At 42.4% G+C, this 16,166-nt stretch overlaps 1 protein-coding gene across 2 annotated transcripts in view; it reads right to left on the minus strand.

Annotated features, from left to right (window-relative positions):
• The window catches only part of CGNL1 (cingulin like 1), a 61,982-nt gene extending 49,529 nt beyond the window's left edge, over positions 1-12,453 (minus strand). Inside the window, exon 1 of one of the 2 annotated variants that reach the window (XM_054077730.1) lies at positions 12,346-12,453. The gene's annotated coding sequence lies outside the window, so the exon portion shown is untranslated. Of the gene's footprint in view, positions 1-12,190; positions 12,311-12,345 lie in introns of those variants that run through there. The other variant, XM_054077731.1, reaches the window with a different exon arrangement.
• Between the last annotated feature and the right edge of the window lie 3,713 nt (positions 12,454-16,166).

Genomic DNA, 16,166 nt, shown 5'->3' on the forward strand with positions numbered 1-16,166 from the left:
ACTGTAAGCGTTTTTAAATTTTAAAAAGTGTTGCATTTCATCAAATACAGCCTTTCTGATGAGAACCTAAAACCTCTAATAATGTTAATAGTTTAATTACAGTTACAGTCCTGCTTCTACACACAGATTGAACAGTCGGCATCTCGGGCTTTGGCAGGCTTCCAGCAACAGATTAAGACGAGAGGACTGAAGCTATTCCTCTTCCATCTGTCCGCCCCACTCTCCTAGTGGACGTCATCATGTCAAAAATGAGAATATGTGAACACTCTGACGGGTGAGCGTACACCTCAGGCACAAAAAACTGCCCACTGGCACGCTCAGGTGAATTTAACCAGCCTTGCGCTCCCTACTATTAACAACTGAAATTCTGACAGAGGAGCTGACAGCTGGGGGGGCACTCACGGCTACAACTGCCCAGTTCTAATCTTCTTTAGGTCTGCTGACGCCCTGAAATGTTATGACAGAAGAGTTTGTTTACTCTAAAGCTTACAAAGAGAGGCTAGACATTTTAACAGTAGTTAGGCAGAGATCTTCCCTGTTTGTGGGGCTGCTGGTTGTTTCCTTGCAGTTACTTATAAAAAAAACCCAGAAGGGTGATATAAATTCTTATTCCAGGTTTTCTGCCGAAGTAATACTTTATTTTAAACAATAGTCTTGATAGTAATTTTATTTGCTGTCTCAGATGAGTATAAAAACACAGTTTTCAGAAAACAGAAGCAGTGATTCTGCATAAATTCTTAACCAGGTAGAGAAGACTGACATTCTACTATTTTATAAAAATCAGTTCCTAACCCCTATTTGTGGCCCCAATATCTCAACAGCATATACAAATTAATCAGGACATCAGAAAACTCCTTCAATAAATCATTTTCTTTTGAAAATATTCTACTTCCTAAATCAGCCAATAATATAGTTGAGGACATACAACTATCAATACCTTTCAGAGATTAGAAGTGCAGCTGCAGTTGATAACAATCTAAGTACACTGACATCTTCTGATTGGTAAATTCACCTGCTGTTTGTATCAAGCCAAATTTTATTGAGCAGCAAAGTTTCACCTGAAAACATGTGACCAGTCTAGAAAAGAAATGGTCTGGTTTTCCACACTTACACCATGTAAAATTAAACAGCTGGATTTACCAATCAACAAGTTCAGCACATCCTGTCCTCATCTAGAGCAAGTCCAAAAGAACACAATTAAAGATTCAGGAAACATAGTCGAGCACAAACAAACCCAATACGTTCCGCCAAGTAAAAAATTAAGTTTTATAGATATCATTGGAGTGTATTCACTCCAGATAAATTATTTCCTATGAAATTCGACAAGAGAGTAGTTTTCATTGTGTATGAAAGTCCCATATTTATCATTACTCAGAAGTGGTTCCATTTTGACGAAGAACTTTTTTTTGCCAGAAATAGGAACTACTACATTTTTGTTTATAAAGAGGACTGGTTAGCAGAGTTTCTCATGTTTGAAAATCCAATACTCCACATGTTCTTCTGTAGCGGTTTGTTCTTCGGTGGTGAGATGATACTCTACAAAGAGCCACAGCAGAGGAATACCGAAGCATTAACAGGGTGAAAACTTCTTTTAAAGAAATGCCTCCAAAACATTTCCTTTCACTGCGATTTTGAAGCTAGCTACCAGGGGTTATTTGAGACCCACATTACAAAAAAGAACCCCCCTGTAATTTGGAATCCTAGCTGCTCTCCCTGCCAACACGAGCAGAAAAGACTGCCTTTGAGAAACACACTCCCATGCCAGACATGGCTGCTCCTTTCAGCGGCTCTGCAGCCTTCCTAACTGTACAGCATCACAAAGGCATGGAACTGTGTCCACTCATCCATTTCAGTTCTTCTTTAGCCAAATCTACAAGACAGATCTATCCAAAAAACCTTCTTCCCAATCTGCTAAATAACATGCTCTGCACATCGTTTGCTCTTCTGTATCCTGCCCATACACCCTCATTACTAAACATGGCTCTAAGCATCTGCGTTGAAGCCCCTCACAGTTTGTGCTTCAGGCACGCAGGCCATCTAGCCGTGCTGGACAGACCGGGCTCCTGGGATATACGGTACAAGCAGAATACTGACTGGCAGGAGCTAGCGTGGGGGAGCCGAGTGGGACCATATGGACACTATCCCACCAACCTGTATGTTCCTTGGCCTCCATAAAGAGCCACAGATTCTTCACACGTATTGCCTCACATCCTGTGTATGCTCCTTTTCCATACATCTAGTGAAGGAATATGGAAGAATAAAAAATGATAAGATTTTTCCACTTTGCCTATGGCACCAGGACTCCACCCAGGCTCTTGATGATCAAAAACCAGCAACTTCCTCGTATTCAGTTTCATAACCCTGAGACTCCTAAATCTGAATCAGCTGAAGATTTTTCACTAAAGGAAGATTAGGGCTTACCACACTATCTTCTCTTCAGGGAGTGAACTTTTTGAATTCATTAAAGTCATTAAAAGCAAACTTATCAAATTACCTTTGGTTTCATGAAGTTATTTCTAAATTTTCTTACCACAAAAAAAAAAAAAAAAAAAAAAAGTCAGTCACTGCCATATTATTTAATCATTGCCTTTTCTAAAAAAGAGGGATGTAACTTTTCACATGTGCACAGCAAAATGCCAGGAAGGAACTATGAAATTTGTCCTCCAGCTTTATATAACACTGAGTTTGCTCTCCAAGCTAAATAATAGATTCTCTGTGTAGCTGACTATTCAGAAAGCACCAGCAATAAATATCACACGAAGACAAAGTGGGTGTTAGGTCCATAATAAATGACAGTGCTATGGAAAAAGGACAGGAAATAACTTTAGGAGAGAAGAGGAAGGAAAACTTACATACTCTGAGGGTAAAGAAAAGGAAACAGACAGAATAATTCACGGAAAGACCAAAAACCATAATGCTTTTACGCTTGATGGAACACAATCTCACAAACACGCCTTGCAAGCACGGGGGTGGAAGCTTCATTGATGTTGAGACGAGCTACGACCTAAGGCTTCAGGAAAATGGGCCAGCATTGCTGTTTGTGCTGGTTTTGGGGGGAGTGAGTTAATTTGCTTCATAGTGCTAGTTATGGGGCTGTGTTTCAGATTTGTGCTGGAACTAGAGCTGATACAGGGATGTTTTAGTTACTACTGAGCAGTGCTTACACAGAGCTAAGGTCTTTTCCGCTGCTCACCCCACCAGCGAGCAGGCTGGGGGTGCACAAGAAGCTGGGAAGGGGCACAGCCGGGACAGCTGACCCAAGTGACCAAAGGGAGACCTTATTACTCTCTACAACTGCCTGAAAGGAGGTTGTGGAGAGGAGGGAGCTGGGCTCTTCTCCCAAGTGACAGGGGACAGGACAAGAGGGAATGGCCTGAAGCTCCGCCGGGGGAGGTTCAGGTTGGATATCAGAAAAAAATTCTTCACAGTAAGAGTCATTGGGTACTGGAACAGCTGCCCAGGGAGGGGGTCGAGTCGCCTTCCCTGGAGGTGTTTAAGGAACGGGTGGATGAAGTGCTTAGGGACATGGTTTAGGGAGTGTTAGGAATGGTTGGACTCAATGATCCAATGGGTCCTTTCCAACCTTGTGATTCTGTGATTCTGTGAAGAAGGAAGGGGGAAACATTTGAAGTGACGACATTTGGCTTTCCAAGTAACCATTACATGTGATGGAGCCCTACTTTCCTAGAGATGGCTGAACACCTGCCTGAAGATGGGAAGTACTGAATGAATCCCTTGTTTTCTTTTGCTTACAGGCACAGCTTTTGCTCTACTAATTAAACTGCCTTTAGTTCAGCTCACAAGTTTTCCTACTTTTCTGATTCTCTTCCCAATCCCACCAGACGGGGAGTGAGGAAGTGGATGTCGGTGCTTGGCTACTGGCTGGGGTTAAACCACAGCACTGTCCCTTTTAGTCTGTAAGGAAGCTAGCTCCAGGGTAGCTGAGTTTACTTGATCTACTACTTATAGGGCAGCAGAAGGGAGAAGAGTGAAATTTTAAAGTTCTAAACTGTAAAAAGAGATATAAAAATTCTTTTAAAAGCAAACTGACAATATCCAGCAACAGAAAGACATCAAAAACAAGAAGTTTGCCTTCTTTCCAGTAGATTCCTTAATCCTATTTAAGATTTTTTTCCTACTTGCGGTATATTTTTAGTCTATATAAAATTACATTTGTATCGTATTTGGCAGTCACTCTTCACAATTAGTACAAAGAAAATTATAACAGTAATGGAACACAATAAAACTTCAACAGCAATTTCTTCTTGTCCCCATACTGTCCATAAACTGCTGCTCCCTGTCCAGTGGTCAAAATTCAAACCATTCAAAGGCCTCTACAGAGCATTTTCTACAATATATCATGTCATAATTCAGTATATGCAGACTTTCTGCAGGTGGGGGCGGGGGGGGAAGGGGGTGGAGAATTGTCCTGAGAGAGATCTATTTTATTGACAGTCAGATTTAATAATGTCAGCATCAAAGACGTACCTAAAACTTCTATAAATGAATTTATACATTTCTGAATTGACCACTTTCACTTTTATACTGTGAAAAATATCATTCGCTGTTCTGATTTCAGATGGCAGCCGGGGGATGACAAGTTAGAATTCCCTGCAGGACGAAAATCCCAAATAGCAGTTTTCTTCCATAGCTGTTAGTGGAAGCAAACAGCCATGTTAGCGCAAATTACACATATTTTATCAATTTCTCCCTAAATGCAGTATGGCAAAGAGGGTAAGTCTTGGATTTCAGCTTCAGTTCTGCCCAAATATTAAACAACCTTATTCAGATACTCAGGAAATAAAACAGAATATTAATAGCCACCCTTTGAAGGACGGGAAAATTTATTTATTAAATATAAATAAATAAATAAATATAAATACTGACTTTCGGTAGGAAGAACTATTAACAGCAGCTACAGCAAAAATTGCTGTTCACTTATTTACAGTTTGGTTCATGCTCCCTCTGGCTGAAAAATGTTGTGTGTGAGGTCTTGATGTCTCAAATGTAAAACATCTTGTTAGTCCTATGAAAGTATATGACAGATCAGCCAAATGCTGTGTGACAACTAGCAGGTTTTGCTGGTTATTTTTGATTTATTTTTTTTTCAAAAGGAAAATCTGCTTCGATGGCAGTAAGTCAACAAGACATTTTGGCAGATCCTCAGGTCTCATAAACTGTCAAAGTTTGATGGAAGACAAGGACATAACACATATCGCATTTTCTTAACCTACTGTGTAGAAGCCATATAGTCATAGTTTTACAGGATTTATCCCCAGAGGAAATATGGCATGACCTACTAGCCTTGCTTACTGAGTGGAAATTAAAGCCTTAAATTTTGTTAATGATAAAAATACTATGAAAACCCAAATTTCTCATGTAATATTCTAAACTATCACCACTGCAATATATTTTGTATCATTATTAAAAAGCTCTCTTTTTATTTAAGCCATTAGTTTCCAGAGTCTCATGAATCATAAACAAAAAGGAATCAGAGACAAAAAAGCACATTAGAAGTTTAGTGAAACAGAAGTCAACCTGTATCTGAAATACAGTTCCAAGAAGTTAATTCATGCCGCCTGTCTCAACTAGTCCCAGGTCCTGTTATGTCACTGGAGGAAGATCAAGAGTTACATTTGTTTGTTAATAGTTAGGTTGGTTCAAGCTTTCTGTAGACATGAACACCCGTGTAAGCATACTTACACCACTATGCTGTTTTGCCTCCCTCACAGGCTCATTTACACCTGTGCAAGGTCTTTTTTGCCACTAACACAGGATCCAATCTACTGGGGTTATCTACTTGCACTTGAAGTATCCTGACTCCACTGCAATACAATCAGCATTTATACAAAACACAAAGAGCAAGCAAATAACAGAATCTTATAAATACTGATCTTGGAGTTAATTACATACACATGATATCAATCACATTCAATCTTTCCTCATTTTTATGACAAATTTGTAAACGAGAAGGTTAAAAAAAAAAGTAATGAAGTCATCAAGGAAATTTTCTTTCATACACTATCTTCCAGTTCATCAAATTCTAAATGTTCATATCTGCCCAGGTATTGATAGAAACAAGAGCTGAGTGACACAAGGATATTTACAGATTCTAAAAGCAGTTTGTGATTTCAAACACAATAGCTGGTTTGTATCCAAACATGTGATATGAGTACACTCACTCGACAAGAGATTCTATGTTGTCTCACTACATTTTCCTCCAATTGTCAGTGTTAGAAACTTTGTATTTTGTTCCAAAGGAAATTATCTTAATACATCCCAATGATATCATTATCACGTAAACAGAGGAGTATCCTGTTCGTATTTTTAGAGGCTCAGGCAAAAAATCTCAAGTTTGTTAAAATAAAATCTCTTAGAAAGCCCTTCTGAAAGAAACGGAAACAGACTTAGGGCCACCTTTGTTAAAGTTTTACCGGCATTTCAAGAACATGTAATTATCTATAATATTATCTAAAATAAATAAATAAAAAGGTTCCTCTACTCCAAATTACTCCTTGGCTTTCAGTGTGACATACCAGTGGAACTTCTCAGTATTCCCACCCAAAAATACATAATCTCATCTACAGAAACTGCAGTTACAGCAACACAACAGATGCAACCATCGTAACCTTCGTTATATAAGCACAGCTTATTCCTAAAGAAAATTAAGGATGAGCTGTGTGAGTACAACTGCATGCAGAGACCAAGTTCTTGCCTATATGAAGACACACAGAAAAGGGTTAATCTCTATGAGGATGAAAGTATTTAAGAACAAAAACTACATGTTAAAAAGGCTTTAGGAGTCATATTTACACAGCCAACATAAGGCCACAGCGCCATGTGTATTCAAGCCAGTTATGGCTCCCATTTTCCTATTGTTAAACTTTGTCTTAACTACATTGTATTCTTTCAACACTGGGCTTCACACTCATCTAGTTTCTTTCAACTAACTCAACCATGCATTTTAGAATTTAAATATGCAGTCAGAACTGTGGGCCCTGAGCCCAGCCACCACGAGACAAGATGATATCACCACACTCTGTCTAAAAGACAAGAGCTGAGCAGAGACAAGAGAACCTAGATAACTCCACAGAGAAAGGGAGCTTCATAGCGTACGGGACTGCTCCACCAGGAGATGCACCACTTAGACAGGCTCATGAAGCCAAAGCTGCCTGGTGGGGACTCTGTTTACACGGAGCACAGGTTTAACCAGCTCCCACTGTCCTCACCTTCACCGTGGATAGCATAATTAATGGGGGAAGCGGGATGAGAGGTAGAGCTGCTTCTTTATCAAGCTTAAAGTGTTTGTGGCATTATAATGTAACACTAAATGGCAATTGTACTTACAAATAAACGCTGCTACCGCTGAACATTTGCCCACAGGTGCGCACATGACTGCATGAAGGCATACTCCAGCCCATTAACAACTTCAACAAGGCCTAAGAGTATTCTGAGCCTGAACCACATCACTGAAAACATTCATCCATCTCTATTTAAAAGCTCAAATTTTACCCACCACTTCTATGTTATGCTTTCTGTTGAAATAGATCATAAATCATTAGCTACTTTTCAGTGTGTTTATATACATAAAATACATCTTCCATTCTAATAAACTTCAACAGTACTTAAAGACATCTTTCAATAGAATAAAAAATAGGGTAGAAACATCCCTAATGGCTGATAATTACTTCCAAGGCCTCTGTAAGTGTCTGTAAGTTTATGTACACACACACACAGAAATACATCGGCAGGTACGCCCATGACTGCATAAGCATGGGCAACCTGGCTAATAAGCCTCTTTTCCATAGCGTATTTATATAGTTTCCACATTGACATTTTAGCTACATTAAAACAGTATGTGTAATGTACATATAACTGAAGAGTTATGAGCTTCAGCAAATGTCTAGAGTCAAATACGTGCCCTGCTTGGACTGCTGACAGTCATGCAGCTGTTTGAATCACAGAATCATAGAATAGTTTGGGTTGGAAAGGACCTTAAAGATCATCCAGTTCCAATAGTAATGACTGACTCTTGGCTTGCCTGGGGTTTGTTGTGGTAATAACAGAGGCATCTTCCAGTCTTACCGATCTCCCTGATGAGTTTTTTTTTTTAGGTCAACATGCTTTCTGAGATGTTTCTCCAGTCACCTTTATTCCTCACTCATCTCTTGTCTTTACCAAAATCAAGTAGAATGTTAAAAGTTTACTATAGAATATTAATTTTAAATCCAATACTGTCAATCTGGTTAACACATCTCATAAATATAAAATATTGATCAACTTAACTTAAAACAGAGTTAATTTGGCAACAAGTTTAGAGGCATTGATGAAAAATCTATACTATGTAATTAAAATATTTGGCTATGGATTGTTTTGTCATCCACTCTTCCACATAAAAGAGAAGGTTATAAGCCTACATTTGGATAAACTCCTTCAAGCAGGCTGCCAGCTCTGTTGGCAGAGAAGGTACAAGGTCACAGCAAATACACTGAGCTCTAAACCCAAACAGTGGGGACTCCACAACTACTTCACTACATCTTTACATTCCTAGCATGTTAATTTCTCAGGTTTAAATATTAAATTTTCATACTTGGCTATACTAGAAAACATTACCATTTAGATTTACCTCTGCTCAGAGAGCCAAGGCCAAAGCAATTTCTGAGATGTGTTAATGTTTCCAGATAAATATGCCTAGAATAAACACTCCACAAGCACGTGAAATACCTTCCCTCACAAAATAACCTGGTAATGTAGCATTCTCAGATCGGGGCAGGCAGGGGGTGGATTTCTCCATTCTTTTTCCAAGTAAGGACAGAAATGACAAAACCAACCTTTTTGGGGGTTCCGCACATCCTACCAACACAGCATTCAAGAAGTATTAAAAAGCCCTGTGAACTGCCAAACTTAAGTCGAGTATGCATCAAGTCAGTACCATCAGTATGCAGTTTGTTGAGACCTAGCAACAAAACAAAAGAAATTCTAACATCTTCATCTCACCTTGGCCATTCAAGACACAGTTGTGAATCTCAATAGGTTAATCTCTATATTATAAAAATGTAGATCTTTGTAAAGCCCAGCTCTGAATCCTATCACTGAACTGATCAGGAAGAAGATAACTTCCTCCCACCCCTAAAAAGGAAGAAGAAGTGGGACAGAAGAAAGAAGAAACACACATTTCTTTAGCCTGCTTTATCTGAATACATAGGCAATAGTTACCTCTATCATTTCTGCTGCCGTTCAGAGTTGCATAGAGAGCATGCAGAAGTTGGAGAAATGGCCCACTGTTTTAGCATTCATTGCCATTTCTCAGAAACCTATTAGCACCAGCGAACTTCACCAGATCCTCGCTAGTTCCCCTCTATCAACACAAGTAGCCACTGCCATAGGCTGAATATTATTTTGCATAATCAGGTTCACATGCTTGATATTAATACATTCATTTTCACACTACCAACATAGCAAAAAGGCCAGATGATAATGACATCATCACTATGACCTCAAAAAGCAGAAATGGTAAAATAGCAGCCTGCAGAATGAAGTGGTACTTGTCTACTTTTAGTTTCTGACACCAGCAGAATTATTTGGCCTCAAAATACTTAAGTAGCTATTGTTAATTAATAATCGCCCACCATGGTCCACGATGAATAAACTCCCTGCATGTATGTTCATCTTGTATTGCTCCACAACAAAAGATCTGAAAATTCAAGTTTGAGGTCATGCCATTTCACCTACATGTTTCAGATGACATTGCAGAGCCCAGACAAACCAGTTTCACCAATAGATCCAGAAAGGTCAACTTCCTATTACACAAGGTAAACCAAAAGAAGGAACAGAATACTGCCACCAATACCTTTTTCACAGCTTTGTCATCCTTTTATTGAGGTAAACTTCCTCACACAGGCTACTCTGCAGATCATTTTTGTCGTGAATGAAGTTCCACATCCCCAATACACACCCCATCAGGGGAACCTAAGTGTATTCTCAGACATTTTGCTAGTGACAGTGAGATCTAGTAATGCCATTAACAGAAAGTAAAATAAGCTGTTTTGCTTGGAGGCAATTCAGGCAGCCTAAGCAATCATCCCATTTATTAGATTTAAAAGCAAAACAAAACTAAGTCAGAAACCAAAAAAGTTGTGGGATACACTCACAGAGAAGACTTCTTCAGAATATCACCACAAATTCTGCAATCAAAATGCTCTCCCTTTTTATTACTGCCATAACACTGCTCACATTTGCTAAAATAATCTTTCCTACTGTGTATTTGCACTAAGGTGGAATTTGGAAACAGGTAATTTCAGCTGCAATTCAAGGTATACGCAAACCAACTAGGAATAATTTTCCAACTATTAATAAATTTCAAACCAATCTCTAAATTGTAAATACATACATGAAAATATATCAGTCCCTTTATAAGATACTTGAAGCACTACATTTTTTTAACTCATATAAATTTTTAAAGAAATATATCTGGATATTAAACTGAAAAAATCTTCCACTAATAACAATTATCCTCTATGAAAGATTATCTTAATGGCCTAAGAGACTTTTTAATAAAAATTAGAAATATTTATTTCTGATTTTAGAGTTTTCTGTTTTAAAAAGTATATGTGACTGCCTCAAAAAGAATAACACAATAAAAAGCAGTATAATTGCATTTCGTAACACGACAAATCATCTCTCCTTTGCAGAACATGCTGCTTACTACACTAGTGATGGTACATTCCAATACTGTATGAAAACTTTTCCATTTATTATCTTCTTCCCAAAAGAGAAGACCCTAGTTCAAACTAACACTAAGTATTTAAAATAAATCAATAAATAAAAGAAAGTCAACCTTATAGCAACTCAGTATACTTTTAGATTAATAAGCAGGAACCACATCTGGTTTAGTACACGCAGTGAGTGTAAGCAAATTTATTCTGGTTCTAATATAAGAAAAAAAAGAGAGACAATTCAATGACACTTCTACAAAATATAATCACTAGCCAAACACAATCCTCTGAAGCACCTTAGAAAAGTAAGATTGGTTTTGCCATTTGAATTATGTTTTTTACGAAAGTTTTGAAGTTCTGTTAAGACCAACTCTATAAAGACATCCTGAACTCCAGGATGTGTGACAGAACAGGTACCAGACACCGAATCTATCGAATAAACACAGGTATGCCACAAACCATAATATCCTACGGGTTCTGATTCATCTAAGGGATTCATTTTACATCAGTGCATGCAGATAAAGGCAGTCCAGATGTTCAGATAAAATAACTTCCAACGATAGGCTTCCACTATTTCTACTTTGATAACTACTCAAACTACAGCGCAGTGATTTTTTTGTTTACATTCTAAAGAGAAAAATAGGAGAAAGATCAAAGCCGTAACGACCATTCTGCCTCTCTATTCCTGTCTTGTGGGACCTCATCTGGAGTATTGTGCCCACTTCTGGAATCCTGAACACAAGGATATGGAGCTGTTGGAACAGGTCCAGAGGAGGCTACAAGGATAATCCGAGGGCTGGAGTACCTCCCTTATGAGGACAGGCTGAGAGAGTTGGGGTTGTTCAGCCTGGAGAAGAGAAGGCTCCGACGAGATCATATTGCGACCTTCCAGTGCCTGAAGGGGCTACAGGAAAGCTGGAGAGGGGCTGTTCACAAAGGCTTGTGCGGATGGGACGAGGGGCAATGGGGATAAACTGGAGAGGGGCAGAGTTAGAATGGACATGAGGAGGAATTTCTTCACTCTGACAGTGGTGAGGCCCTGGCCCAGGTTGCCCAGGGAAGCTGTGGCTGCCCCATCCCTGGAGGGGTTCCAGGCCAGGTTGGATGGGGGTTGGGGCCCCTGATCCAGTGGGAGGTGTCCCTGCCCATGGCAGGGGGTGGAACTGGATGGTGTTTAAGGTCCCTTCCAACCCAACCCGCCCCATGACTCTCGCAGCTGCTGCTCCAGACCCCCCCCACACGACCACATGAAGTTGTCACTGCGCGGGAGGGACGTAAATCAGATCCGATGCGAAGTGAATTGCGAAGAATAAACGGCGGGGCCGTCGTTCTAAGCTTTTCCCATGGAAAGAACACGCACAGGGCGGATACACCCTTCGCCAAAGCAGCATAAAAGGAATGAAAGGGAGACGAAGCCGCCGGAGCGCCCCGGGCTCCGGAATGCCAGGAATCCGCGCGGAATGCGGCGGCCCCACCTGAACGCGGGGCTCCCGGACCCCGCAGCTCTGTCCTCCCGGGGACTCGGTGTCTCCCCCCTCGGCCAGGAGCGCGGCTAACGGAGAGGAGCCGAGCCGGGCCGCGCTGCCCCCCCCCCCCATTGCGCTGCTCACCCCCCCATTGCGCTGCTCACCCGTCCCGAGCCGCTTCGCCCTCTGACGGGGATCCCCGCAGCTCCGCGCCGCTGCCGCCCCGACGGCGCCGCCCCCGCAGCGGCTCCGGGGCGGGGCGGGGGGGCGATACCGTGGGCGGGGCGGAGGGGGGGCGTGCCCGTAGGTGAGCGAGGGGCTCTGCTTCCCCTTCCAGCGGCTCCGTGCTCGGTGCCGGGGAGGCGCGGAGGCCCTCGGCCACCTGCGGAGCGTCCCGCCACCCCCCGGCGGCTCCGGGGGGAGCAGGAGGGGCGCAGCGCTCCGAGGGTGGTGTGCAGCCGCGGAGTGGGAGGAGGGGGCCTCGCGCGGGCGGGCGAGGGGCTCCACGTGCACCGCTCCCCCCCTCAGCTGCTCCGGAGGCGGAGTTGGGGGGGAGGGGGTCGCGCAGGTCGCGCAGGTCGGGGATGGCCCGCGAGCACCCAGACCCCTCCACAGCTGCTCCGGGGCAGAGCGGGGAGGGGGGACAAACACTGCCATAGGTGAGCGAGGGGCTCCAGGGGCGGAGCAGGAGGAGGGGGCGCTCGCGCAGGTGGGAGAGAGGCTCCGGGGCGGAGCAGGTGGGGTAGAACAGACGCCCCCAACCGCAGAGCTCCTCCGGTGATGGGGAGAGCTCCTTTAGTTGAGCGATGGGCTGCATGTGCACCGTCCCCCCACAGTGGCTTCAGGAGCGGGGGAGGATGGGGAAGGGGAGGCGGTGGGCCTGGGGGGCGGAGGAGGGGGAACTCGCTCGGGTGAGAGAGGGGCTGCGCGCGCCCAGACCCGCCCTCCACCCGCTCCCCGGCCGGGGCGGGGGGAAGGCGCTCCCACAGGTGTGTGAGGGGCTCCGCGTCCCGCCTCAGGCAGAGGGAAACCTGGGCGGGTCCCCCCGGGTCCGGGCTGCGGTGCGGAGGGTGCTGGAACAGCCCTGGAGGGAAGGGCTGGCGGGAAGGGGCGCCTCGGGTAGAGCTCCGCGGGGCCTTCAGCTGGAACGGAAACACGGGCTGGTTTGGGTTGGAAGGGACCTTAAAGATCGTCCAGTCCCACCTCCTGCTATGGGCAGGGACACCTCCCACTGGATCAGGGGCCTCAACCCCCATTCAACCTGGCCTGGAACCCCTCCAGGGATGGGACAGCCACAGCTTCCCTGGGCAACCTGGGCCAGGGCCTCACCACTGTCAGAGTGAAGAAATTCCTCCTTATGTCCAGTCTAACTCTGCCCCTCTCCAGTTTATCCCCATTGCCCCTCATCCCATCCCCACAAGCCTTTGTGAACAGCCCCTCCCCAGCTTTCTTGTAGTCCCTTCAGGTACTGGAAGGTCGCTCTAAGATTTCCTCAGAGCCTTCTCTTCTCCAGGCTGAACAACCCCAACTCTCTCAGCCTGTCCTCGTATGGGAGGTTCTCCAGCACTCGGATCATCCTTGTAGCCTCCTCTGGACCCATTCCAATAGTACCATCTCCTCCTTTTCTTCAGGATTCCAGAACCGGACACAATACTCCAGACGAGGTCTCCCAAGAGAGGAGCAGAGGGTCAGAATCCCCTCTTTGCTGGCCACGCTGCTTTAGATGCAGCCCAGGAAACCGTTGGCCTTCACAATGAGGTGTTTGCAGATTTCCCCAATATTCTATGATATATAGTGAGAACCGAAGTAATCCTGCAGTGCCTCCCTTGGCCCATGGGTGAAGGAAAGGCAGGTGCTAAGGACTTGCGTTTTACAAGTGTGGTACAAAAATACAGTCGCTATAAGCTTCTTACAAGATTTGGACCTCAATTAATTTCTTGCACCCTGAGAAATTTGTTCTCAAGATTCAAACCACCTAAAGCAGCATTGTCAGGGGAAAAAAAAAAGGTTCTAGTGAATGTACAGGGGGGAAAAAAACCCCACACAAATACAATAGATCCTTGTCTAGAACAGAGACATGGAGGGCAGTGAACATGAGAAGGAAAAATTCAGTGCATAAGCCGTGAAAGCTACTTCCAGAATTGTTCTATGGGAGGAAAAGGAATAGGCACAGATCCTCTTCAAATCCAGCTGTGCTGGAAGTCTCTGCTCACGTTTCTGCCAGAGCTGTCTTGCTACCTGTTACACATCTGTCAAAACAAGCCTGGTTGGCAAATGCTATTAATGGAATTGTATATAATTGTGTGGATTTTATGTGGAGAATGCCCCTGTCTTAATCATAATATATAGACAGAAAAGGTTCAACCTGAAAAGTCGCTGTTCTCAATGCAACATCAATATCGACACTCCAGGGCACTGTATCCAGTTTCAGGTTCTGTGCTGGGGAAAAAAAAAACGACCCAAAAATAGTTAAAGTTCACACGAATCTGCAATTAGAAATCTGCATCAGAAAATTTAGTGCATTCTCAGAATTTTAAGAAAACGTGTATTTTAGCAGTATTGCAAGTTAGATCCATAAGGATCTATTGACAGCTGCAAGCAACGGTCAAAAGGAAAACAAGGTGACAGAAAAGTAGCAGCTGATAGCCATAGCTTGCGATAAAATAATACACTGATGGTTAATCAGAGGAAAGAATTGTAAGACTGTGGAAACTGGGAAAATTCTCAACAGTTCTAAACAGGCAGCTCATAGGATGTTTGCAGACATCTAACAATGTTTTCTTTTACTGAGAGGATGGAAATGTTGGGAGTGATGGGGGCTATCAAGACATCTGTTGTGGTAAAATGCACCTGTACATAATGTACTAAATTAATTCTACCTCAAAACAGTTGTTGAGAGGAAAGATTTTTCTGCTCTTGGTATATTAAGTTGACCTGTCAGAAAAATGCTTATGAGACAGAACAGCCTGAACTTGTGTTGCCATCTTCATTTTTTACACATTTTGCCATTTAACATTTGCTTTTCATACACATTTTTTCACATAACCAGAGGCTATGACTAATCGTGGAGTTGTTTAAGTGAAAGATTTATATAGTATGCTTAGCTCCTTTCACTGAAGTTTTCAGAAAGAACATCAAGTTTACCTTCTTCACCCTCTCCAACTGGTAGAACTGAGAAACAAGAAATGGAAAAGAAACAAAATAATTGAACTATTTTTCTCAGTTGCATGAGCATGTGGCAAAGTTTTCAGTTGAACACACAAGGATACCTATATATGGGTGTATTTTATCGCAATTAAAGTAAAAAGAAATATGCTGACAGGTGGTTCAGCTTCATGCTGTAGTTTTGTAATGTGTGAAGGAATTGAACTCAACAGAAAACAAAATGCTTCATTAGAGAGGTATATACACCTATAATTTTCTGGTTATTGTTAGAGGTTAATTAAAATAGGTGTTAACCAATGATGTTATACAATAATACATTTGCATTGCATTTAGAAGCAAACCAGAAGATTCATTTCTTACTAAAACCACCAGGTTATGATGACTACTAGTCATTATTATCCAGTCTGTAGTTAATGTTTTTCATGATGTGTTTTTACCTATCATGTAACAGCTCAGGAGACAATTCAATTGCTATCTGGCATGCTCAGCATTAAACTACTTTGAAAATTGTTCTATTGCTCTGTAGTGAGTTTTAGAAAATATGGTTCATATGATGATTAGGCCAAGCTATTTTTCTTTATTTTATGTATTAAAAAAAGGGCAAAACCAGAAAAAAAAAACCAAACCACCACAGAGAGTGAATAAAGTGGGAGCAGCACAATTGCTAAAACTCTTATATTGGCTGTGAGCATCCCAGAGTGAAAAGGAGGGCTTTGACTGCATTTTGCCTCCATCCTACACTTTAAAGGCCTTTAAGGAAAGTTGAATTCAAACCTTTAAATTTTAATGAAAACTGTAGTTTAAATAAAACATTTTGTCG

The sequence above is a fragment of the Cuculus canorus genome, chromosome 12, assembly GCF_017976375.1.
Source record: "Cuculus canorus isolate bCucCan1 chromosome 12, bCucCan1.pri, whole genome shotgun sequence".
In the NCBI taxonomy this organism is placed as follows: Eukaryota; Metazoa; Chordata; class Aves; order Cuculiformes; family Cuculidae; genus Cuculus; species Cuculus canorus.